Raw genomic sequence first — 26,648 nt, forward strand, 5'->3', positions numbered from 1 at the left:
TTTTTTTACACTTATGTCACCATTTTTGTCATCTGTTGTGTCTTGTAGTCCTTAATATTCCTTGTTCCCTGATATTACAAATGTGCCAGGACTCTTGAGAACAATAACGGTTTCATGTACAGTAAGTAAATGCATCTATTCAACGTTTTAAGACGTGGCTGCCTGCATGGGTTTCAGACATGATGCTGTTCAGTGGGACGACTAACTTGCTCATTTTCACTTGCATTGCCAAACCACTAAGCTATCATAAATCAGATGTCCTGCACTGAGGGGGAAAAAAAACAAAAAAACATCACAAAGCAACTCTATCCATCTGCACAAAAACAAGGTTAAATATGGCTTTGACAAAGTAATTTAGATAATTGTGTGTAAAATTGGACAGTTTACAAACACACACACACACAGAGGGTGAGTGAGTGAATGGATGAATTTGTTTGTGGAGCCGTTAATAAAAGTAGCTATGCGTTTCTTTCAAAAACAAACAAACTTTTGAACCATTCTTTTTACGTTAATTGTGTACAGAGCGTGCTCTCTGTATTACAGAGTCTAGTAGTGGTGTTTGTTTGTGTGTGTATCTGTGTGTGATCCGCTGATTAGTCTCTCGTGTCGCTGCAGCTGCGCCTGCACTGAGCGTGCGCGTGACGGCGCTGCGCGTTTGACAGCAGCAGGAGCGCTCGAGGAGAAAGAAGCTGCGGCGCGCGCCCACTACACACCAAACCTACATCAATCCCATGAAACCGGACGGGTCGAGGATTCATCGCTGCAGTCGGTGAGTTTTACGTTTCATTGTCTTGAATGCAGCGTTATTCTCTCAGAGTTTATGTCGAGACACCTTTCGTAAGGAGAATGCGCAGTAGGTGCATTATTTGAGTCGATGAGGAGCATCCAGTCGTGCTTCTCCCATGGCAACCGATGATGATGCGGATTTTCACGGCAATATGGCAGGGCTCACAAAGGACGCGTTTCTTTGAAATACCACGAAATTTGTCCGTTTAATCCGAACGGCGTTTAAAATTAAGCTTTCATTGTGTGTCGTGTTGTATTGACACGATAAACGGCCCATTATGAAGTCTATGTTTCATTGAAATCTTGCTCGACCACCAGCAGGTGTTCCCATCATTCTCAGGCTTCACCCTCAATATTTGTTCATAATGGCGCATTTCTAAAATGTAAATATTTGAATTGGGTATTTATTCATTTTCATTTGAGAACTAGATGGACCTGCTGACTGTCATTGCATGAAGACAAAAAAAAAAAAAAAAAAAACGTTTACAGCCATAGGAAACCCCACAAAAGGGGACAAGGCTCTTCCTTTCGTTATTGCATCTTCCTTTCATGTCTTTGTTTCTTTAAAAAAAAAAAAATCCAGGCTTTTTAAACGTTTATAGACATTTTTCATTAATAGGGTGCAAATGGGGCCTAAACTCTTTTAAAAATGTTGCTTACATTGTTTTTATTTGACACAATTATTTTTATTTGAGCAAATTATAAAAGGCTATAGGCTACTTAACCGAAATGTTGATTGTCAGCGTCAGTGTTTTCAAATTAAATATTATTTATTATTATTTAAGCTATTTATTTCTATTCCAATAATATGGGGTTTATAACTTTTGCAATCCTGCTACCAAAATTTGGGACCTCTAAACAAAATTGTGTTTCATTTTATATTAAATAAATTAATCTAAAATTTAATATGAAAATATTTAAAATAAATAAATAAACTATGGCTGTAACATTTAGCTCAAATTATCCACTTAGTTTGGGACCAAATGTTGGTAGCTGTTTCCCATAAATTAGAAATCAAATTATTGTCTTATCTTATAAAACCTTGGGTATCAGGGTTGAATCGAATGGTTGAGCATTTTGAGAAAATGAAATGAAAATATTTTCTTGTCATCCCATCATGATGCTGTAAAGATACGGAATGTTTATTAGATTTTAATATATTTAAGCATGAAGAAAGACTAAACTATTGAAAACCCACAAATGGACAATGCAAAAGGCTACACTTGTTCTTTTCTGTCAAGTGGAAACACAGGCCAACTGCATATTGGTCTGTGTTTTTATTGGGCCTCAGGTGTAAATTAATGCAGCATTATGCTAACCGTGCCAGAATCTAGTGTGTTGTGTTTATGAGGTTACAGGCTGTTGTATGTCAAACGTGATTTAATTAGGATTGGTGATAAGATTTAGAGTTATTTTTAAATAACTCTTCAGGACAGTGACTATATTTGACGTTCACACTTCGAAAACCTCTTCATTGAGTGTGCTAAGTCACTGTAATGCTAGGCTATTTCTTTTTGACGTTCACACATGCAGTTTTGTACATAATCTGATGGCTTCATAGGTGACCTGCAGGCAGTCTAACATCGATACAACTGAATGATGATTAATGAATGAGAAAATATGGGACGTTTGCTTTCATGTCCCTGGCAATGGAATATTAGTATGCACGTGTGCATATCAGCTGTTACTTTGTGTGCTGCAGAGCCACAAGTCTCTTAATGAGATGAGAATAGTTTCCCATTTAGCTGGCAATTTTTAATTAGCATTTGTATAGGGCTGTAACGACAGAAATGAGTCTGTGTGAGAGCGAATGCCCGGGTAATGCAGTTGAGAGAGATATCAGAGCCGAAGACAGGAACAGAAAGCCATTTGTGGAGCAGAACATGTTCGGGTGTGATTCGTGTGAATATGTATTATTATTTATTATTTTAATTTAATGTGATTTATGATTCTTTACTAGCTCTGGAATTGTCAATTTGGCATGACTTTATTATTTTGGTGCGATTTATTATTATTTACACTCTTTGTCATTCCTCCATGAAATGCTCTGGAAGTAGATAGGAAATCTGAATTTGGTGGATTTTTACAGATGTGTTTTGAATAAAAAAAATAACTTTCATATTCTAATGCCCTTTTCTTTGTCCGGCCGATGCATGTTTAGATCTAAATTATGCTCGGTCCATGAAATTGTATTCTGCAGAGTCCAGGTGGAACCACATCAAAGATTTTTTTGGATGGGAATAAATAGCAGTGCTAATGAAGCACAACAGGCACCAGGTACGTGCCACCAAGCCAGCTGTGCTTCATCATGGAGCTTTGCCTTCTCATGCACTCTCATCTTTGCCTTACCATCTGGAATGGAATGACTGGACAATAATGCAAAGAAAGGATTGCAGGGAGGGAAATAAATAGCTTTTGCTGTGGTTTTGGAGTGTTTGTTTGTGACTCAGTAAGTTCAGATGCTGGATATTTACATAGACACATTGCACCAGCTGCCATTGGCATGGCAGGTTAGACATTTGCATGTTCATAATTGCTCTGCAAATATGCCACGTACCTTGTGTCCTGATTTTAATGCATCGTAGATTCTGAGCCTGATTTAAACGCAATGAACTTGTGTAATTCTATCTTGCATACTAAGTGTGGTAGATTAGTGAACAATCGTCTTTGTGACATGGGATTGTCAGCGGAAATGTAACAGGTGTTTTGCTATAGGCCTAGGTACCATTTGCCTCTATTTCCTTTCAGATCAGTCTTGCATGATATAGCGTTGGGATTACAGATTTATTTAGTACGGCCACATGTAACATCTCTGTTCACATGCCTGTCTTTATTTTTTATCTTTAAAAAAACAAAACATAAACTGACTTTGAACTATTGCTTCCTTGTGGTTGATAAACGATTCGTGGAGATTAAGGTCAAACATGTCTGAAGATGGACAACATGTCCATGGCATCATGTGATTGTGCCTCTCTATTAGGTCAAGCTTTCTGTTAGTCCAAGCTGCAAATTTGTGAGAACAACTTGAATCTGTTGCGCAATCTGAGTTGGAAAATCTTTTATTTTCCCGTGTAGGATTTACAGGTGTTGGATATATACCTTGAAACAATTTTCAATCCGAAATTCGCAAATAATTACAAAGAAATGACAAGTAGGCCTAACACATTAAATTAAACATGACATTTTTAAGCAAAGACAAATAGTATTTTCTTGTAAAATGAACTATACTTTTTGTTTTATTTACTACTTCGAAAAATCACAGTTAACAGTTTATTTGATTGAAAAATTAAGCAGAAATACACAACTAGGCTAATTGATGGGACCAAATCAGATCATAAATAATATAGCTAAATATGTTCTCTATAAGGAATAATTATTAGATTCTGAGGGGTTGTGACTGATTTTGCTTCTTCAGAATCATTGGTCTAACTAAATAAATGCTGTGATCAGCAATATTACATGACAGACTGCTTAGTGACTCGTTTCTCTTAGTAGAAGTGATTTATTCCATGTGCTGTATGATAAATGTGTGCCATTTTAGTCTATGCAGAAGCTGAATGCTTTTGATTGAATTACATTATAAAGCAAAAGCATTTTAATTTGGATGGTGAAAACTACAAGTAATATGTGGCATGCGTTTGCCTCCTGTATGGAGTACTTATATGTTGTGCTGATTAAAATATAAGCTCTTCAGCTCCATCTGTCTGGATACGTCTCTCATGACGTTTGAGCTGAGAAAAATGCACTGCAAAAATGCATTGGATAAATGTTTACCTTTGACCTATATATGTAATGTGAGACTATACTATTTTTGGTAACACTTTATTTTACAGTGTCCTTGTTACACATAGTTGAATTACTATAAATTATGCATAATTACATGCAACTAGCCCTAAACCAAACCTAATCCTAATCCTAACCCTATAGGCTAGTTCATATTACTCAGTACTATAGGCTAATTGTATAATTACACTGTAACAAGGACACCTTAAAAATAAAGTGTAACCCTATTTTTTATTTTTATAATCAGATTAAGATGTTATATTTTGACATCTTTTCTTCAGTTTCAACTGTCATGTCATCTCATGAACTTAATTTGAGGGGCTGTTTAGCACTGTTTTCAACTATAAACGGAAAATGCAAACTTTTGAAAACGGATGTCAAATAGGACGTTTTTGAAAACAATACCGTTATCTTCTTTGTGTAACCTACAAAAACGTGAATTTGTGAAAACGGTGACGTCATGCATATTGTGTGTTCAGTCTTTAGTGTTTCTTTACAAAGTGACATCGCCAACTACTGGCCTGGCTGAAGAATACAGCATTTTTAGTCGTTTTCGCAGATCCGTGGGAACGGGGATCGTTTTGACAATGGTGTCATCTGTACATAAAAAATGCAAAGAAATACTTGTCTGTTTTTAGTACATTGTTGTCGTGTAAACGTACCCTTAATGCATGTGTCCTCTTTAAATTCACTGACTTTAACACTAACCACAAATGCAAGCTCTTGCTGAGGAGGAAATGTGCTCCGTTTGAGGTTTGCTATAGAGTTCAAATCTAGGACTGTTTATAGGAAAGGAATGTTATCTTTTATGTGTAACCATTATGGAAGCTGATATGAAGGACACAGTGAGTTCAGCCTAAGTGCATTATGGGGTAAAAAGGCTGCTTATAAATGCTAGGAATTTATGAATTGCTAAAAAATTGCAAACAGATGAACTGGACAACAATGTCCCTAGCAAGTTGAGTTACAATTGTCCCACTTATATCATGAGGACTGATGTGCTCTCTGCCCCATAATGCATTGCTTTCTCAGTCCAGTGATCGGATGAGGCATTATTCTCTGTGCCTGGCTATGTGCTGAAGCGCTGATAATGGCATCTGCTAATTCAGTGACTGAAAGCAGAAGCTGGTCATTTTTCAGGATGAGGTTGGTTAGCGCCCTGTCCTCTCTTGCACCAAGAGAGTGTCTCTTTACATAATAGAGTTATTGGAAAAAATGAATGAATTGTGGGAATGTAATGAACTGAGATGGTTTTCAGGTCCATTTATGATGAAGTGCATTTTATATACTGGTGTTTCAGTGAATGTGCACACGCTCTCACCCCTGCTAAAGAACAAAATAATCGTTTATGATCACCAATCTTATTTTCCCACGGGTCTCAGTGCCTGTGCCTGTGCCTGTCGGTAATTAAATTATGCCTCAATAAATATTTCACAACAGTTCAAGATGTACTTCTTTGGTTTTACAGTAGTAATCATTAGGAGTGGTAATCTGAATAGACCTAGCAATACAATAGCCTACTATGTTGATATCTGGGTCAGCACATGCATGGTAATATTATGATTTTTTTTATTTATTTGTGTGTGTGTGTGTGTGTGTGTGTGTGTGTGTGTGTGTGTGTGTGTGTGTGTGTGTGTGTGTGTGTGTGTGTGTGTGTGTGTGTGTGTGTGTGTGTGTGTACAACTAAAATGTAAATATATTTAAAAAATGTCCTCCATCCATAGTGTTATATTGTTATATTATGAACCTCAGTATGTATTTATTATATAAATAATATAAATATTTATATTTATTTTAAACAGTTTAACTGAAGATAAAAAATTATTTCATATAAGAACTATTTTTGAAAGATCACGTGACACTGAAGACTGAATTAATGGCTGCTGAAAGCCACAACCTGAAATAAATGAAATTTTAAAATACATTAAATTAACCATTGATATAAGTTGTAACTATATAATGTAAATATTTAGACTTCAGAAAGAAGTAGCAAATATCAACTTCAGAAAGAAGTAGCAAACCTTTTCAGACACTGGTTCTTTGTTTTAGCATCAACAGATCAGTGTCATCTCAAGAACTTGCGTTTTGTTGCAAAACGTCTAACGTCCGACCAACCTAACCACGGAGAAATGTGAAATATTTAAATTGGCATGGAATCATTGTGCTTTAACCCTGCTGATTTATGGGTATTTGAGAGCTGTGGTCTGTGGTCTGCTTGCTGCTTTGGAGAGATTTGTGTTGATTTTATGACTTGGTGTAAATAACTCGGAGGTCATGGTGCCCACAAGCCCTGTGAAATTTCGCTCCTGTGGGACAGGTTTCTGTTCTTGTCCTCCTGGCCTCCTTCTTGAACCCTGTATCCTCCCTTAAAACACACTCCAAACACTCCTGTATGCTTTGATGGGGGGTTTAATGTTGATCTAATGTGAGTCACAAGCATGTTTTTGCCTTTAAAAGTTTTCCAAAATGCCTTGGCAGCTGGTTTCTGTCTAGCATGTCTGTGAATCACAATGGAGGCCTAAAATAATCCAACTTCCTGCTTTGAAGACCTCAAACTCCCCTGTGCACCGAGACTCACTCCAGACAGACTTCTGCAGACTTTAATGATGTTTAGAGCTTCGTATCTGAGTCCCTTGTCAACTGTGAAAAGTCATTCACATGAGTTATATCAAATGAAGGAGTAGGCTAGATTATTTTCTGCCAGTTATGTGAGTGCACTGATATTTGGAGTTCTGGAAATATGGATAGATTAAATTTAACATATTAAGCCGTCTTTGGTGTTTTCAGTGGTGCAAGGTTTAAGATTTGAACGGGCGAAAGTAGGATTTGTATTTTGTAAAAATATACCTTTAAAAATATGTTCTTTTGTGTCTCCCAGTTTTGCCCCACTTTTATTGGAGAAAACCAAACCACCAACAATGACTAAGAACATTCTAGTACTTATCATGTGTCTAATAGTGTCAGATACTGCCTTGTTTTTAGAGGATTCAGAATTCGAGATGAATAGATTAATTATTTCTGGTCATGTCTACCATTATGCAGATTTAAATGTAAAAATTAAGATCTTTGTTTATAACTTGTACAACTTTACTTCCTTAAATCACTCTTAGCAGACTTTTTTTTCACATTCCTCATTCACATTCACACTGAAACTGATACATGCCTTAAACTCAGCATTTTTCCCTCTCTCTGTCTCTTTTCCTCTTTAACTAGTTTATTTTTAATTAATTAAGAGTTAATTGAGCCTGCCTGATGGGACTGTGAGTTTACATTAAGTTAAATACTGAGAAACAGAAACGCTGCTTTTAAAACCAAAGTTTCTATGCTGAAGCTATACTGAACTGCTTTTTATTTGATGTCCCCAAATTAATTGAATTTTTTAGTCTATAAATAATGGCAGTTCCTTGTGTGCATTGTGTTTTATGAGCTCCCTGTTACTTCCACTGAATCCCGATTGACAGGGTCTGGCGGGTGTTCAGTCTGACTGAAGAACAGAATGAACGTTTGAATAGAGCGGTGAAAGACTGGAGACTTGCTGGGAGAAAGAGAGGCTTGAATTGACTGAACTCACCGCTGTGCGGGCGATCAATGCAGTGCAGTTATATTGAATAACAGTGTCAATCCCGACATATGATTTATGAGGTATAAATATCGAAAGCATGTGCATGTGGGCCCTCCTACGTACAGTATGACAAAAAAAAATTCACTTGACTTCCAGACTGTAACATTTCTTTGGCTTTTATGTTTTTGGTCTGACAGTATTGGGGCTCAAATATGTTTGTTAGGAACATTTGAAGCATACACACATCTTTATGAATCCTTCCAAAATGTTGTGTTTATTAACTGAAGGAGCCCTTGAAGGGACATGGTGGTGGGGAAAAAAAAGGAGACGGGAGGAAATATAACGAGTCAATTCTTTTGAGTTCTCCCGCAAATGTTTTGCATTCCCCAAGAAACTTTGGGTTTGCTTGCAATTGCAAACCTTTTGAGTTTCTCCAGGGAACACGAAAGTTTTTGCAGGAGAACGCAAAACCATTTAAATTTTTTTCATGTTTTCCCCACCACCATGTCCCTTTTGGGGCTCCGTAGTAACTTGATGCATTGTGCTTATGTCCAGGACTTTTTATACATGGTACGGATTAACTTGGGACTTAGGGATTGATTTAGAGCATATAACATTTCGTGGTTGTGTTATAGGCAGATCGGCAATATAGACAGACTGACTTCAGGATTAGAATAATGCTCAGATTTGAGTATCACAAATCAATACAGCAAAAAGTGCAGGACAGTGTAACACAACAGCAAAGGATCTTCACCATGCTGCTTGGTTTAATAAACATGTCAATGTCAGCCAACAAACAAATAGCTATTTAATCATTGTTATAGCCTACTGTTAGTGCAAGCTTTTTCAAATGTTGCAAGTATTTAATACAGTAATGTAATATCGGTTATCATTTAGCTTAAGTTAACAGCTAGCAGCAAATCTTGATCGATATTAAAAAGTTGCATTCAGGTTTGGCTCCATTCTGGTATAAATTTACACTTTTCATGAACCATTACATTCCCAACAGATCAAACCAAGTCTGCCCTTTTCCGTTTTTAAATTCTGTTTCACTTATTTATGTCACAATAGGTTGTGAATGCTGTTTTATGTTAACATTAAAGTAGTTTGTCTGTATAGCTGTTTGTCTGTTCACAATTGGAGCCAGTTTCATGGCTTGAAGGGGAGTTGAAAGACGTTTTGTCAATCTGATGCATATCATATTTTCCATCAAGCTCAGATTATGATTTTATTTGTTAAATTATGTTATTAAGGTAATGGGAGAGAGAGTGATAAAAAAGCCACAATGAGATGAGACCTCTGGCCATGTTGGTGACTCTGGATGATAATAGGGCAGTTCAACGCCAGTGGCATAAACACTTAATAATTTATCACAGTTTAGTCTACTCAGTTTGTCTGGCAGCTACATAGTCTTTTTAATTCATTAGTCAGGTACAGAATGTGCTAGAACAGGCAACTAGTTCTAGACAACTCTGAAGTTCCTGAATTGAGTCTTTGGCTTGGTCTTGCTCTCAGTTTGAATAGCACTTCACTTCCTACTTCGCATGCCAAGCCTGTAATCTGTTATGCATACGACCTTCAAGGGCTCTAGAGCATCAGAGCAGAAGTCAACAGTCTACTGTTTGTTTATTCACTTTTTTTTATTTTAACAAAGTAAGACTAGTTCTTGTCTTTCGTTGGAATACTGTGAAGCATTAGGCTAGTTGATGTCATTTCTGTCCCTAGAGAGGGTAAGTGCTAAAGCATTACCATTTTCATTCACTTGTAACATTTAATTCTCGCTTTATTTTTATGGAAGTCTGTTTTGGCCTCATTAAATAATTATATGCATTTTATTTAGAATTTTGAAAATGTAAGAAATACTTTTTAGTCACAGTTGTTGACAGTATTATGAGAAATTAAGTAGAATTTGCGAGAAATTATGTATATAGGTACAGTCATGAGAAATAAAGTCACAATTGACATAGGCCTATTGTTGCAGTTGCGGTAAATAAAGTCACAATTACTTTTCTCATTAGCAAAAACAGACTTACCTTGTTCCCTGAATATGGAGACTTGAAAAGTTTTATTAGGCCTAAGCGTTTTTTTTCCTTATCATACACCAATTTTTTCAGAATGCATTTCTAGTTTTTTATTTTTTATCATTAAAAAAGATTAAGATAATCCAATATTCATAGTTTGTAGGAAAATTGCATATTTATCTGGCTTATGCATCTGTGTCCATGAAATCAGTGTGAAGGCATGTCAGAGCTGCTCCACAATGCGCTGCACTGCACTTGATTTATAACACTGTCCACATGACAAACGTGAATTTAAATGCAGGTCACTCATGGGTTTAATAAAACCACTTTGTATAATGGGAATCAAGAATGATTTTGCATGTGCGCTCTGAGTGTCTGTTGCTGCCAGAGGCTTCATATTCACAGACGTGCAGATGGAAATGACATTTCTGCCTGCTCAAGCCTGACTGGATACAAATAAGGCCAAATAGGCTCTAATATGCTGCTCTGTTGTGGACAATCGCTTTTGTCATTTTGTCAGGTAGAGGCCAGATACAGCTGACTGTTTCAAATTGTTTTTTTATATGCAAACCTATATGGAGGCGTTTATTTTGATAGTCCTTATGCTGTGACCTTAATGTGTTTGTCTGCTTAGCACACAGTTTTAACTCATTTTTCTAGGAAACATTGTCATTTTATTCAATTATCTGGCAGGTAGTAGCAGTGAATGTGTGATCCTGCAATAATGGGGTTCTGCTGCGTTAATCATATTATTCAGGACCTCCACACTCTCACAATGTGGAGTCAAGGTATGTTTATTGTCAGTTGTCAGCCTTCATAGAGAAATCTCTTCTTGGGAATTTCGCTGCAGGACTGAGCTAAAACATTACAAATGCAATGACATTTTCAGAATTAGGGTACTTGGAGTTATTTCATGATGGATACTAGGAATGTATACGATCTGTTTTGCGCCTGGTCAGTTTGAAATCAGGTGGGAATATGGTGAATTGGATTTCCGAAAGTATAGGCAAATTTATAATGTTTTCTTTTCTGAAATGCATCTATGGGATGTTTCTTGTTGAATGTTAAAATGGCATTAAGATGAAGTTTTCGCAATGTTTTTTTTTATGTATTTGAATGTATGTAAATCAACAGTAGTATTATGTTATCATGTATAGCCTACTGAAAGAGACAAGGTTCAAATATACACTTTAGGGGTTATTAGAATTTTATGAATACACATAATTACACATAATTTTCATGTGTAATTTTATTATTGTATTTTTTTATGTTAAATGTTTAAATAGAAGCTTTACTAGTTATTTTTAATTATTTATATTATTTTATTATAATATGTTTTATATTCTGAAAGGGACCGTGTTCAAATATAAACTTTAGTGGTGATTTTTATTTTATTAATACAATTATTTTTGTATTATTTTATTTCATATTTCATATTCATATTTTATTTTGTATTGTTAAAGGGACATCGTTAAAAACATTAGTGGTCATTACAAAAACTTATTTGACCATTGAATAATTTCTACTATTGGCTGACTAAAAAACAAGAAATTCAAGTCAAGAATGTCACTTTGGATGTTCAAGTTCTTCTCTCGGCTGACGTCTTTTCTTGACTTTGCCACTGTTCAGTCTGCAGCCCACGGGGCGAGAGTGTCCGGTGTGATTCACGAGCCTCAGGGAGTTACTATGAGGAGATTTCTCAATCTGCTGAGTTACTGGCTTAAGGGGAAATCTGTTCCCTCTAGTGTGCCTAATAATAGCCATCAAACAAGCCTTTCCTGACCCTCTCCTCTCTCATCCATCAGATGTATAGCTCCTCACAGAGTAAAATACAGCCCCGTAGCTCCCCGTCTCTCCCGCTCTCTTTTTTATTACCACCAGCTTGTCGTGTTTTCTCTTAAAGAATACGTACTAAGAATACGTTTCTCATTAGCTTTCTCTCGGCCGACTCTCCCTCTGTGTCTGCCTCTTTGCTTTGGTTTGTTCTTTCCGTGCTCGCTCATTGTATGTTGCACAAGATTAGTTTCTCTCCGGAGTGCCGGCTTAATGTCTGGTGGGTCGGGGTCGCCGTGGTGGCCCGCCGTCGCTGGGCCCTCGTTGCTGCGGTGGGTTTCCATGGAGATGATGTTGTGTGATCGGCGTGGCTTGTAAAGGAGCTTGAAAAAGAGACTGAGTTGTGTGGCCGTTATGAGATAAGAGCTGATTCCTGCCATCATTGTTCGTTGCATGTTTTATAAAGGGTTATCTAGATTACAGAACAAATAAAGATCAGAGTGGTAATGAGCACTTTGTGTGGAAAATATTGCTAATGCATTCTGACCTTATCAGAGAGGGCTGAATGCCGTTTTATTGACCGTTTTACTGAGAACTATGGCCTTTATATAAACAGGCAGATCAATAAAATGGAAGGCACATAAGTCATCAACGGGTAAAATGAATTGAGAGAGCTTTCATACACCGTTCACCCGAATAAGTGGTTAAAACGGAAGACATCTGGCTTGAAAAAGTGCTAAAATAATTTTAATGTTGTGGCCGAAAATGTATAAATAGCATTGTGAAATCTCTATACTATTTTGTATAAATCAATATAAAAATAAATAAAATAGAAGTAGAAAAATAAAATATTTTTTTTTTGTGTATATGTATATGAAAAAAAAAAAAATTATCTTCCCAAATCAGTTTATTGATGCTAGTTGCTCAGAAATGACTGTATCTTTAAAATGAAATGATGCGCCACTGCTTTTGTTGCATACTGTATTTACGATTCCAATAGACTTTCGAGGACTGTACGACCGTGAGTGGAACCCTACTGCCGTCCCATCTCTCTCTTGGCATGTGGCCTTTGCTCAAACCACATCATTAACATAAAAATCAAATAACACTGCCTTATGCACTGTGTGGAACCCCCCTCTCCAGGGGGCATCATGCCAACAGTTCTAGTTCACTTCCTCCATCTCTCTTTTGTTTCTCTGTCTACCTCATAATGCCAACGCAATGCTTTCTATTTCAGGTCAACTTTCTGTTCGTCAAAGAATGCAGATTTTTTTGTTTTATACATTGATAATTATCATAATAATAAATGTTTCCTGAGCAGCAAATCATATTAGAATGATTTCTGAAGGATCATGTGACATTGAAGACAGTGGTGCTGAAAATTCAGCTTTGCCATCACAGGAATAAATTAAAAAATGTTTACTGTATTTTGGATTCCCCCCCAATATATATATATATATATATATATATATATATATATATATATATATATATATATATATATATATATATATATATATATATATATATATATATATATAAATTGTGGATCCAAAATACAGTTATTTTTTATATTTTAATTATATAAATAATTTTAAATAATAATTTTTTATTATTTTTAATCTAAAATACAATAAAAACAGTAATATATTAGTCTATAATTGTATTTTATTTATTCAAATATATGGCCCTACACAAGATCAAGTGGATTATGAACTTAAAAAGCTAAAAAAAAAAAAAGCAGATTTTTTTTTTTTTGTCTTTTCTAGTTCTGTTGGGAGTCTGGTGGGAATTATGTCCATGTATTGTCCGCTAGTGTGGATAACTGTGTCCTCAGAGCTGAAGTGGAAATGACAGAGTTCAGTGGCGACTCGTCTCTGTGCTGAAAGCCCAGCTGGTGTGTGCTAAATCTGCTGTGTGAAAAGGCCTCTCCATGCCCTATTGTGCAGCTCTCCAGCACTCAGTCTATTCGGCCGTGTGCGTGTGTGTGTGAGGGACCCTAGTCTGACTGATGTTAACACTCAGACAGGGTAAATTAAAGCTGAGAGCTGGGGAAAGTAATCAGAGCTTTTCTCTCTGTTCATATTTACTCTAGACTGTATCTACATGTCCTCACTCATATGATAAAGCCACAGTATGGCAACATGGACCCTTCATTATTGGATATGATAGCTTACTTTTAGGTTACTGCGATATAATTGTTAATGGTAGAAAAAACACAGAGAGGTACAGGTATGTACTATCTGTGTCACTTCAGTTTACATTTTTTTATTTTTTTCTGGGCAAAACATGAATTCAGTTTAAAATAAAAACAGTTTTTGAATTGAATGAACTTTATTTAATTGCCTACACAGACACGCACACACTTGTGACTGCATATCAGCTGATTTGAGTTGCTATGTTGCTTGGCAACACTATCAGCCTACAGTTTGTCTAATGAACTATATTCCTTGCTGGCAGAATTGTTTATTATAATTATAAGTATTTTCTTTAAATCTTATTACTGGTTGCTTTTCATCATTACTGTGATTTACCCTTATTGATGATAAGATGTTATCTATAGGCATTGTTCATTTTATTTTCAGAAAATCTTCATTTGCTAACCCCAGAATATGATGTCTAATTTATTTTTATGTTACAAAGTAGATATTGTTCTGAAACTGGCCTGAAGAATATGGTCCAAAGAGATATTTGACCATCGCAGCAAGGTTTACTGCTACTAATTTAATATCAAAAATGAATTTGACTCCAATTTACTTTCTCAGTACATTTTCCTTGTCATATATTGTGCACTATTTATCAGTGCACACTATTTTAAACCTTATAAGTCTTCAAAATATTTAATCAAAATGTGATTTAATCAAAACTTCCTCTGAAATGATTTTTAATTATGGTTTGCAATAGCCACTTTTTTTCACTCTCCAATCAATTCCTGATGGGTATAAAGTCCTGCCATACAATTTTGCTCTTTGCTTTTTCTCTTCTGTTGCTTGATGTTGACTTCATGTAAACCGGTGCTCTGAACCTTTCAAATGACCATTATATGTGTCATTATGTCAACATTAAAGACTGTTTCATGTGCTCAGAGGGCTATAAAATCATGTCTAGCTAGTTTAGGATGAATGTCTTGGTTGCCATTGAGCTCTGCATTTGTAATGTGACTTTTATGGTAGACAATAAAGTCTAAATGTGTTTATCTTATCCCAGTATTGAGATTGGTTTTCTGTTAGTTCAGAAAAGCTGATCTGAAATCAGCGCTGAATCTTCCCCACAGGCTCCTCAGTCAGTGATCGAGGCTTTTGTTGGTTAAGTGTTGAAGCTCTGCACAGCTTTTGTATTTGACAGTCATTTCACACCATTAGGGGTTAATTGGGATCTTCAGCACATCTGCGATTCTGTTCCTTTTAAAGGAAACGTTCAAGCGAACACTTGACAGAACAAACAGACCTACCAAATGAGCCTGACGTGTATTGAGACCTCTTTGAATGTACATATATCACTTTACCTGCACTATTTATCTTTTTCTCCATATCTTTCTGTCTCTGCCTTTCTTTTTCACCCCTCTCCATCCCTCAGTCCCTACGGATGCTTTCGGTTTGCTCCAGGAAATGCTTTAACCCCCTTTGTACGGTGACAAAGGGGTGTGTTAATCTCACCAAGTTAGGAGGCAGGCACATGGGGGTGGATGCCAGGGAGAGTCGAGCAGCCGTGTGTGTGTGTGTGTGTGTGAGGCAGATGTCAGAGCGTTCACCGGCCACACACATGCTACACGAGTCACAGAGAATGGTTAGAGAGATACACACTTGATACACACCGTTACCAGGAAAGGACTGCTGTTGACTCGCTGCAGTATCAAGGTCTGGCTGTTAAAAATGTTTTGTTTCGTTTAGGTTTTTTTTACCCAGAATAACCCTTTTTTAGTTCATTGTTTGGTTTGTTCTCTCTGTGATTTGGTTGTGTGTTTTTATAGTTTTCACTAGGGTATTTTCTCACACCCTGTGGGTCAAAGTTATACCTTCAGGGTGAACTATTTCCTTTCACCTCTTTGACTCAGGTTATGTGACTATAGTCATTAGAACAAACAGCATTTTGTCCATTGCTCAGTACACACCTGGTATCACCTTTCCTGTGAAAACCAGTCAGATTTGTCTGTGTGTGCTGCTGATTTGTTTATTCTGAAGTCATTGTGTGTGCTGATGTCAGTGTACAACTACAAGCAAGGTTTTATGGCAGCATGTATGTTTATGATGGGAGGCACCTGTCTGTGGTATGTTTAACATAGTAAGTATAGATAGATAGATAGATAGATAGATGGATAGATATTTAACACTCAGTATACAAAATGTGTGGATGAATGGATGTATAAATGTTTGAACAAGTGGATGAATTGATGAAAAAATGGATGGATAAATGATTAAATGAATGGATACATGGTTGGATGGATAAATGAATGCTGGGAATTAGAGAAATGGGTAAATAGAAGGGTGGATAAAAATAAATGGATGTTTGGATAAAGAAATAGATGGATGGATGAAAAAAGAAATGGATGGATGGATGGAAAAGAAAAGAAGATAGATAGATAGATAGATAGATAGATAGATAGATAGATATATATCTATTTGATAATGCAGATGATGATACATTTTTATATCTGTCTCTCAACATTAGATATTGTATTCTCTCAGAACCCCTTTGATCTCTCTCTCTCTCGCGCGCCCTATCATGCCGGCATGCGGCCCGTCTCCATGACAACACCTCAGGTCTGCTCTGAGAGGTGGGAGGTAGTTAGTGTGAATTTTTTGTTGTTGTTTTATTCCCTCTCTCTCTCTCTCTCTCTCTCTCTCTCTCTCTCTCTCTTTCTGGTCTCTGGGAGACAGCAGCTGTGTTTGACAGCTTCACTAGAGGCTGGAGGTTTCCTCAGTTTGCTTTAAATCGGAGAAAACAATGCAGTAAAGCGACACAGCTCTCCCTCACAGCGTCTTTGTGGTCCGTCTCCCATCAAAAAATGGAGGGGGGAAGCTGTGTCAGCGGCCGTGTTTCTGGTAATGTGGAATGAATGCGTGCGTCTCGAGGGAGAACTCTAATGTATGCACGGCTATGAACCAGCACGTGTGATGTAGAGGTGCCAAGGGGGGTGTCGATGAAAGCAGGTCTCTCTGTCAGTCTTTCTGCTGATCTACAGCATGCCTTTGTGTTTGCACAGAAGCAATAATGTTTAGAAATCCCAGTGGGGCATGAAATAACACATTTTGTGTGTGTTTTTTATTCACTTTTTGGTGCATCTGTGATCCAGCAAGTCTTTTGTCCTTTAGTCAGAATGTCCCTCAGTCGTTTGACACGTTGCTCAGTCATTTGCTTTGTCATCATAGTTCTTCTTTTTTTTTTTATAGTGTCCACACCATTCTGAGCTGTTGTCGTCTGGTTGGAACGAGAGGATCCACTCTTTCAGACAGTCTAAACGGGTAAGATGTGGCTCGCTGGATTCTTTTTTCATTTGTATGCGATTTAATTTTTCACTGACTTTTTGATGTACTGTTTGTAATTCAGTGGCTGTTTCCAGACAGAGAGGAACAGAGTAGAGACATGAAAAGAAAAAAGATGAAAAAGAATTATTAAGAATTGATAAGTTTGGATTCATGACATGTATCCCTCCCTCTCTTCACCAACTAAAAACTGTTACTGAAAAAAGCGAAAGAAATTAGCATATTTTGACCACTTACACACGCTGCTGTGTGCTGACAGCTTTTTACCATGTTGAAAGATCTGATCTCTCTCATACTTTGTGCAGTTGTGTTCTTGATATTTGGCCATTTAGTATGTTTTTTTTATTTTATTTTACACTAAAACATATTTTATAAATAAATTTATTTAAAGGGATAGTTCACTCAAAAATGAACATTCAGTCATCATGTTGATCCACACAATGAGTTGTTTTAAAGAATGTGCTGGCCACAGTTTTCCCTCAATAACAAGAATGGGCAGTGGTACTTTAAAAGCTTCAAAAGAACCCAGAATAATATGTATCATAAGTGAACTTCTGAGTTCATATGATAACTTGAACCACTGTAACCAAATCATTAGGTTATTTGAACTAAGGAACAAATCATTCTTGTACAAATCATTCAGACGAGCATTTGAGCTGGATCAGTTGATTGAAAAGATCTGAAAATAACTATTTGTTTATGAATCAGGCATCACTTCTTGCCAAGCTAGCATGGATGCCAAGTCAACATAAAGTTCCTCTGTTTTAAAACAGTCATGGATTACTTTTAATCATATTTCGATGGTGTTTATGGGTCATTTTGTGTCAGTGCCAGTTGGTTGTAATCTGCATTCCACAGAAGAAAGTAAGTCAAATGGATTCGGTTTGGCAACATTTATTTTGTGTATGAACTATTTTTAACTATTTTAATCTGAAACCAAAATAATAAATACATTCAGATGCAAGGTAGCTAAAAGTGTGAAGTACACAAAACACATAGTAGACATTGTAGGGAAAAACCTTGTGCTGCTGATCTATTAATGTGCTGAAGCTGCATATGCTGCTCTGTCATCCAAAGTGTTCGATTTGGCCTCTGAGGACACAAACCTGGCTGTCAGCAGTGTTAGGCAACAATGTGAGACACTTCCGCCAAAAAAGCCAATGGATCAGTTAAGCCTTATATAATCTAATCTGATTTAATTCAGTGAAACATGATGAATCTGTAGAATAAATGATGACACATCTGTAGATCAAATATGAACACATCTTTAACTCAGTGTAAATTGCAACATTTACATGCCATATTTTGATTGAGTTCTGTTGAAATGATCCAGAATCCTTCATATTCCTGCCATGACTAATGTATTAAAAACACACACTGCTTGACTTCTTGCTAGGAATGCAGTTGATAGTGGTTCAAAGGAGTTGCATGCGATTGGTTGAATACATGGAGCATTTTACATGCTCCAGACACTGATACTATGATTAAAACTGTGTTTTTTCTTGAAATGAATGAACTTGAACGTGATCTTTCCCTAATGATGATCCCTGCTGCGCTTAGACATTACTGGGAGCGCCTGGCCCCGTTAGAGCGGATATACAGACGTGTTCTCTAGAGCTCAGCTGTGTTTAGTAGAAAAGAGCAGATAGAAATAGACAGTGATCTCGTGCCATGTGCATGAGCATGATGCTGCTGGGCAGTTGTTTTAATGCTGTCAACATTTTTGTTTGTTTGTTAGTGTGGACTGAGACACATTTTATGATATATTTGCATGGTGGTTCTTCAATCTGACTTAAAAATAATAGTTGACCCAAAAATGAAAATTATATAATTTACATGAAATAAATATACTCAAGTCATGTGAAACCTGAATGACTTACAGTACTTTCTTCATTGGAACACAACAGCAGAATGCACATGCTGCTCTTTTCACATTAAAGTGAATGGTGACCATGGCTAGCAAGTCAGATTTTCAGTAAATAACTACCTTAAGCATCATAAAAGGAGTCAATTTGACTTGAGCGCTATATTCCAAGTATTATATGTGTATATATAAACTATATGTTTGTGAACTAACCCTTTAATATTTGCCTGAATGCAGATTTGAACTCTGGCTTTATATAACTACATAATTGCCTGAGAATTCTGTTTCTTCTCCACAAAAGGATTAATGACACGACAAGTATTACATCATAGCACATTTTGAACTGTGTAAGGGCAGTGATATCGGCACATACTGTAAGAGCTCCTGTTCACCCACATACAGCATGTGGACAGATGACCACAGTTTATCTGAGCACCGAACAGATGGAACAGAGAGAGCAGTGTGCCAACCCATCCTTTCCTCCTGTATTCTCTAAAATAAACTGTGAAAAGAGATATCATAGAACATAGCATATAAATAGAACAGTGAATGAATGAAATAAAGGATGAATTTGAATAATAAATGTATTATTCAAAAATAAAGTATGATATAATATAAACAAAAGCAGAATTGGTACTATATTGATGACATATTTTTAAATTCGTACCTAAAACAAATGAATTAATTACAACTTGTTCTCTGTCCTTTCCTCCTGTATACTGAAATAGAATAGTATATATTTAATAACCTATACTTTAATAGTCCTAGTTATGCATTCCATTGAATAAGTAAGTAGTTTATGCACATAGACATTTATTCATTATTTATCTGTACAATTGTAATTCAAACATTCATTCATTCATTCATTCATTCGTTCGTTCGTTCGTTCGTTCGTTCGTTCGTTCGTTCATTCATTCATTCATTCATTCATTCATAATAAATGTATTATTGAAATTAAGGTATGATCAGGTGTGCACACAACTTTTTTTGGTCTGGTTCTCAAGGGAGCACCTGGAGATGCTGTTTGTTATTCACACTTTTACGCGGCACACTTATCCTACAAGCTGCCTAAATGTAAAATAACACTATTTGATCACTGTAGAAATTAAATATAGGTTCATCCTTGTTAAAGCTCTATTTTTTTATTTTATTAAATGAGACAGACAACAGCAGGAATATTAGGCTGCTGTCACTTTAAGTCCGAATGCACGGACCAAATATCATGACCGTTTCACTTTCTCAACTGTTAACTTATGACATAACAGAGAGAATTCCTGCAGAGACGGGTATTTGACATATTTGAAGTACTGTATTTGTCCGTTCAGATGCAAGGAAACGCGATCCGTTGCACCCCTAATACTGAACACACTCATCATCATGAATGCTATACCAGAGATGTAGAAAAATCCTACTTCAGTAAGTAAACGTGTCCCTGTCCCCAAAAAGGTTGGTGCTCAAAAGCCCTTTCTGCAGTGCATTGTTTATTTTTACCAAGCATGCGCACCAATTATGTGCACCCCTGAGTATGATGTATTTTAAACAGAAATTAAACTATTTTGGTTACTTATTTTTAAAGTATATAAATTTTTATAAAACTAAGTTCTAAATATAAACCACCATAGCAACAATAATTCACATTCAGACCATGCTGGAACTATAGAAATGCATCATTCACTGCTTTGACCTCTGACATCTGTCTAGAGTCATCATGTCTGGTCATTGAGATACCCCTCACACTCATTATGTTTTTCCGGAATACAAGAAAGTCTGGTTTACAGTATTGTGGCCTCTCTTAGAAGAGGTCTTTTATGAAATGCTCGACCCACCATATCAGTGTTTCATCACTGATGGAAAGAGAGTATATATTGTATACAAGAGGACAGCACTGAGGCAGATTAGACTGATCAACAGATTATGGGACATTTGAGAGCTCCTTTAATCAGTGTTGAATAAAACATAACGTCCCCCTGTTACACATGTGCTCAGGGAAAAGCACTGCAGAAATGAAGTCAGACTTATGACTCACAGCCTTCAGGAACGATTGAGTCATTTCTGGACATTCCCGGTTACTTTTTAAATAATTAATGCTTTGTAGTAGTTTCTGAGGGAATGACAAAGAATGTTTTCAGTATATTTTAGTCTGACATTCTATTTAATATTATGGAGTTTTTCTTTTCTTTTCTGCAACCTAGGCGGGTAATTTAACCCTAGTTAGGTAATTTTAGACGTTGTGTGCTCCACATTATACTGAGCTTTGTGATAACAATGCAAGTGATTTGTGTTTACCAGGAGAAACTTGAAAAACAGGCCCTCACAGGCCCTTTATCTGGAGTCTAGACTATATTTCCAACGTGAAATCCTGTGATTTTGATTGAAGTGGCCCTTGGTCTAGATGTGGTTGTGTAAATGCATTGGGAATTCTACTTTAAAATCTGTGATCTGCAATTTTATGCAAAATTATTAATATGACTTTAAGCAAACTTTATTAGAGATTAGAAATGCACTGTCGGTTCTGCTTCAAAAACTGCTTAGCCTACATTTTATACAAAATGATTAATATGACTTAAAGTCAAATTGATTTTACTCTGTAACAGATCACAAGTAGAGTTAAAAGCAATGTGAAACCCATGCACCTTTACATCTGAGATCTATGTAGATTTCCCCAAGTTTTTCCATTGTGTTCTTTATATTTGAAGTGAATAGTTCTGCTCAGAGTGGTTCGGGTCAGACTGTATTTTCAGCCTAACTGAACTGTAAACCGCATAAAGCAACAATGCAGTTTGTGAGTTGCCAGACAGGAGCTTGCTGACAATCAGCAACTTCCTAAAGCTCAGGAGAGAAAGAAAGCTCTATCGTTCTGCTGACACTGCAAGAGCAAGTGACCCTTTAGCTGTGGATAACCTCACACCACCACTGTTAAATGAAGTTAGCTCATTTATTTAGATAGTAACGCTATGCTAAACCCTGGCAGTGAACTTCTAAATCAAAGCGGCGCTGTGGTTTAGCATTGTATTGCTTCCGAAAACATCATTTGTTGGTTTTTGAACATAGCAACAAGGTAATCAAACTGCCAACAGAGCAGTTCAATAAGAACAGTTAAACGTTTGTGAGCTTAGCCTACTGTGCGGCTGACGGCTAATTATGACTTTTAAAAAAAAGAAAATTTGTTTGTTGTGTCATATAGTGTTAACATCTGAAATGAAATGCGTGCTGTGAAACCAGCTCAGTTTGTTCAGACAGATAATTGAATCAATTTTCTTGACTCATTGATTCTTCTTCATTTGTGCTCTTGCAAATGAGTCAAAGCAATGTTTTCCATAAACTGTTTGAGTAAACAGGGATTTTATTGGCCCAGAGGTACTTTATGAATTAAAATGCAAAACAAAACAGCATTATTGTCTAGAGAACACACGAGCTGGTAAACAAACTTTAACTCTTTAAAAACGGGCAAACATTTTAGGCATAAATCTGCTGTATCATCTGTTTTTCCACTGTTTTATCTAATTCCCTCTTTAAGGGCTTCAGACTTTGGTGTGAAAAGAGACATTTAATCATGTCCCCTCTCGTTTGGCCTGAAGGCATCCTGCGCTAAAGTAAAGAGCGGTTCATTCTTTTCAGTCTCCAATGACAGAGGAGAGCTGTTGAGAGGGCTTCTCTCAGTAGTGTCCTCTCCTTGGATTTACATTAAAAAGATGGATGGGTTTGGCTGCGTTTTGTGTGTCTTATAATAGGCATGTGTGTGTAATAAGTGTGTTGCCGTGGACACGGAGTGATCGTTAAATTAGCAGCCTGGTTCGGTCTCTTGACTCAGGTCTTCTTCAGAATGAAGGGGCTGTTGAGAAGAACTTGTACTATCAGAGGAAATAAGTTTCCCATGTACTCTTTCTGAGTGTGCATTCTCCGGATAGCTGTGAACTATAAAGAGAGAGAGCTTACAAATACAGTACTTAACCTCGCCAATTAAATTGCTTTTAAAAGGGTGATTTGAAAGAAAATTATACAATTTTATGTTTTTCCTGAGGTCAACTTATTATGAAAGTTTTGAGTTCTGAAACATTTTAAAGGGGTACTTCACCACTGGCAAAATGGGCTTTAAAAAAACTTGGCTGCCTATGCAGTAGAAAGTCAAAAACATTAAGGAAATTCTGTGCTACCTGACAAAAAAAAAAAAAAAAAAAAAGGCTGTAGGAAAACGTCAACACCCATAATGCACTGGGCTTGTTTCCGTCCAAGACCAACCCCGCCAGTTTGCTATGGATACGCTTGACCAGAGTCAAATACTGCCTTGCTTTAGTAGGAAATACTTCTTAAGAAACTTTTAGTCATAATAGTGTCGACGTGTTTTGTTTCCGGTTGCAAGAATTCATAAAGTAAATGTTTAGCGGCAGTGAATTACTTTCGGCTTCCATTGAAGGATCCAGCGTGTTGTAGGCAGAGGCTAAATGATGCAAAGAATCATTTAAATGGAGAGAACGCTGCAACGGAAAATCAGAAAAACCTCTGTGTTTTGTAGTTAACATTTCAAAGTGGATGACTACGAACACAGTGTTTTAGGCCTAACGGAGGGGGGAAACTGAAAGGAAACTTCAGCTTCCAGAATCTTCTTTCGGCTTTTTGGGGATCATAAAATAATATTGTTAAAAAAATATATACATTTGAGGGGGTTTATGGTATTTGTGTGGATTGGGCTATAAGATGTGCAGTATGTCTGCAATGTTGAATAAGTATCATATTAGTCTGAGTTTATTTTGTGTCTCATTCTCATGGTAATAGCCAGCCCTTCTCAGTACACACAGTCTGAAAGACCCTCCCTAACTTGAGATGGACATTCTGTCGATGGTTCTCACACGTCTGTGGCCTTGTACACGGGATAGATGAAATTTTCATTAAAGGGACTCATGTAATTACAGTATTCTGAATTCGAAGACATTTCAATAGAAAAAGCAAACATTACTATGGTATGGTAATGGCCCTAAGGTTTGTTTAAAAGGTAGTTTAAATAGCCAGAAACAAACTCAAATACGAAAAAAGACAGTTTGACAACAATAACTTCTGATCTCCCTCCTTGTGAAAGAGAATAACCACTTGTCAGGACAAACAACAAGTGAGCCAAACCCACAAAAGGCAGCAGTAGGATGTGGTCAAAACAAACCCATATGAATGAAGTCCTTTTGACAGTACGGTATGGTCTCTGTTCACTTTTTTACAGTAGAAGGCCATTCATATGTAAATCACGTCATTCATTTGCATATATTCTTCATTTATGCTGGGATTATGCTGAGATGAATACTAAAATAGACTGGTTTTGGATAAGCCTGTGGCAAAATTTCTCTTGCTGAAAGAATTTGCATAATGACTCATAGATAATAACTCTAAATATATTTTTAAAAATTATATTTATTTAGACATTTTCACATTTATGGAAAATGGTTGATAAAAGGTTGACTCTGGCTTTTTAGAGCATATGACACATATTCCAATTTGTGTTTATCTTTTTTGCTCATCCAGGGTGGCCTTCATCCAATAAAGAAGCCATTAGCCAAGTTGATCCAGAAAAGGGGCATCAGAAGCCCTGCTGCCCTAGATTGAGATCCATCTTTTAGGACAGAAGGACAGAAGGACAGATGCCTGTGCCTTTAGTCCTTCATCCAGCCAATCAGAGAGTGATTAGATCAGATTACCTGTGCTGTATCGCTCCTCCATCTCTATTGATTCTGTCTTGATATGAATGAGTCAGCACAGTATCTAAATCAGTTTTTTTTTCTATTCTGTGAGAAACAATGTTACCCAAAGCATCCCTCTGATCTATTTTAAAGTCTACTTATGCCAAAGGGCCAGGGCTACAAGCCTACATTTTCCAATCTCTTTCCAATCTCGCCCCCCCCCCCCCCTCCACCCACCACCACCTTAAAAAAAACTGAGAGCTATTATGAAAATATATGTAAAAATGAAGAGATGTAAGTGAATTTTTCATTAGTTTGTCTTTATATAGTTAATTTTACCAGAATGTTAATAGCCTGAATTCGGGAACAACATCTGTTGGTTAATTCATTCAGACATAAATTCATGAATTATTGCCAGAGAAAAAGTGTTGAACATTTAATGATTAGAAACAATGTTGTTTGTGCTATGCAAATTTGTAATTCAGACAGACTATACATGACTGCACAATCTCTACCATATGACAACACAGACATAATTCTAGACTTTGTCTCTATGGCCCTGTTTACACTTGGTATTAAGATGCATTTTGGTCGAGGGGTCTGCGATGTTGAATACCTTCACCCTTTCACTTTTCATGAAGTCTCACTACTCATATTGGTCTGAGTTGAGCTTGTCCACTTTCGATCGCTTCCAGAAGTAGACGAAAATGATCGGACTGCTTTCATAATATAAACGCTCATGTTGTCGAATGCATTCGAGCAACCACAAAAACATTATGGGTAGCGTACTAGCCAGACGGAATTTAAACTTTGTTGGCTGAGGACTCAAGTTTGTTTTGAAGGCAAAAAAGGTACCAAGCACAATGTTTTCTCATTATTCCTGATTTCTAACTGGTCTACTATTTGTGATCCGATCAACCAAAACGCATCTTAATACCTGGTAAACGGTACAATACTCTCATTTTGAAAGGCACAGATGACATTGCTTACTAGTTTTTTTTCACCGATTCTTATGTCTGAGAATAGCTAAAGGTCAAGCTGATTGCATGGCAACAGGAAATGTGATTGACAGTTTCCATTTAAGACATTGTCACTGTCACCCTCTCCACTGCAATTGACCGGTTCAGGTTTTTCCAAAGGGCGCTTGAGCACATACTGTCACCATAGCAGCCATCAGACATGCTGTGCACATTGTCTGAAATGCTGAAAATGTGCTAAATCTAGGGAGTCTTGGCTTTTTCTTTAGCCAGAAAATGTGTTAAAGGCCCTTGAGTTTCTTTATTCACTTCTGTCATTCATTTTTTTGACTGTATTTAGTGGGCACTGGTTGCATTTTTAAATAATCTCCTATCCACACTTTTTTGTTTTGTGTTTGGCCTTTTAGATTATGAATTACTATAAATGTTAATATTTTTTATTTTCCTATCCATATATTTTTTGTAATGTCACACTAGCCTAAATGAGACTGTTAAATCAGGGTCTCCCAAAGACTTAACCTGAAGAGCATTATATTTTTAAACCATATTTCAATCCGTGTCCAAGCAACTGGCCTCTATTGTAGATTTATCACCACAAGTGTATCTAGGTAACCAGTCCTGAATCACAGAGAAATGTGATATAGATAGATTCCTGATTGTGGCATAAATGATGCTCACATTGCATGTGATATCCAGAAGAACCTGTCTCAGTCTTGCATGTCTGAAACCTTCACCT

The 26,648-nt window shown here is 36.7% G+C and overlaps 1 protein-coding gene across 14 annotated transcripts in view; it reads left to right on the plus strand.

Annotated features, from left to right (window-relative positions):
- The first annotated feature begins 649 nt into the window (after window positions 1-649).
- nrcama (neuronal cell adhesion molecule a) overlaps window positions 650-26,648 on the plus strand; it is a 48,360-nt gene continuing 22,361 nt past the window's right edge. For 4 of the 14 annotated variants that reach the window (XM_079624505.1, XM_079624503.1, XM_079624504.1 and 1 more), the window contains exons 1-2: window positions 658-769; window positions 17,316-17,387. The gene's annotated coding sequence lies outside the window, so the exon portion shown is untranslated. Of the gene's footprint in view, window positions 770-15,615; window positions 15,783-17,315; window positions 17,388-26,648 lie in introns of those variants that run through there. The other 10 variants (XM_079624497.1, XM_079624499.1, XM_079624498.1 and 7 more) reach the window with 7 other exon arrangements.

This window comes from Phoxinus phoxinus, assembly GCF_949152265.1.
Source record: "Phoxinus phoxinus genome assembly, chromosome: 9".
Classification (NCBI taxonomy): Eukaryota; Metazoa; Chordata; class Actinopteri; order Cypriniformes; family Leuciscidae; genus Phoxinus; species Phoxinus phoxinus.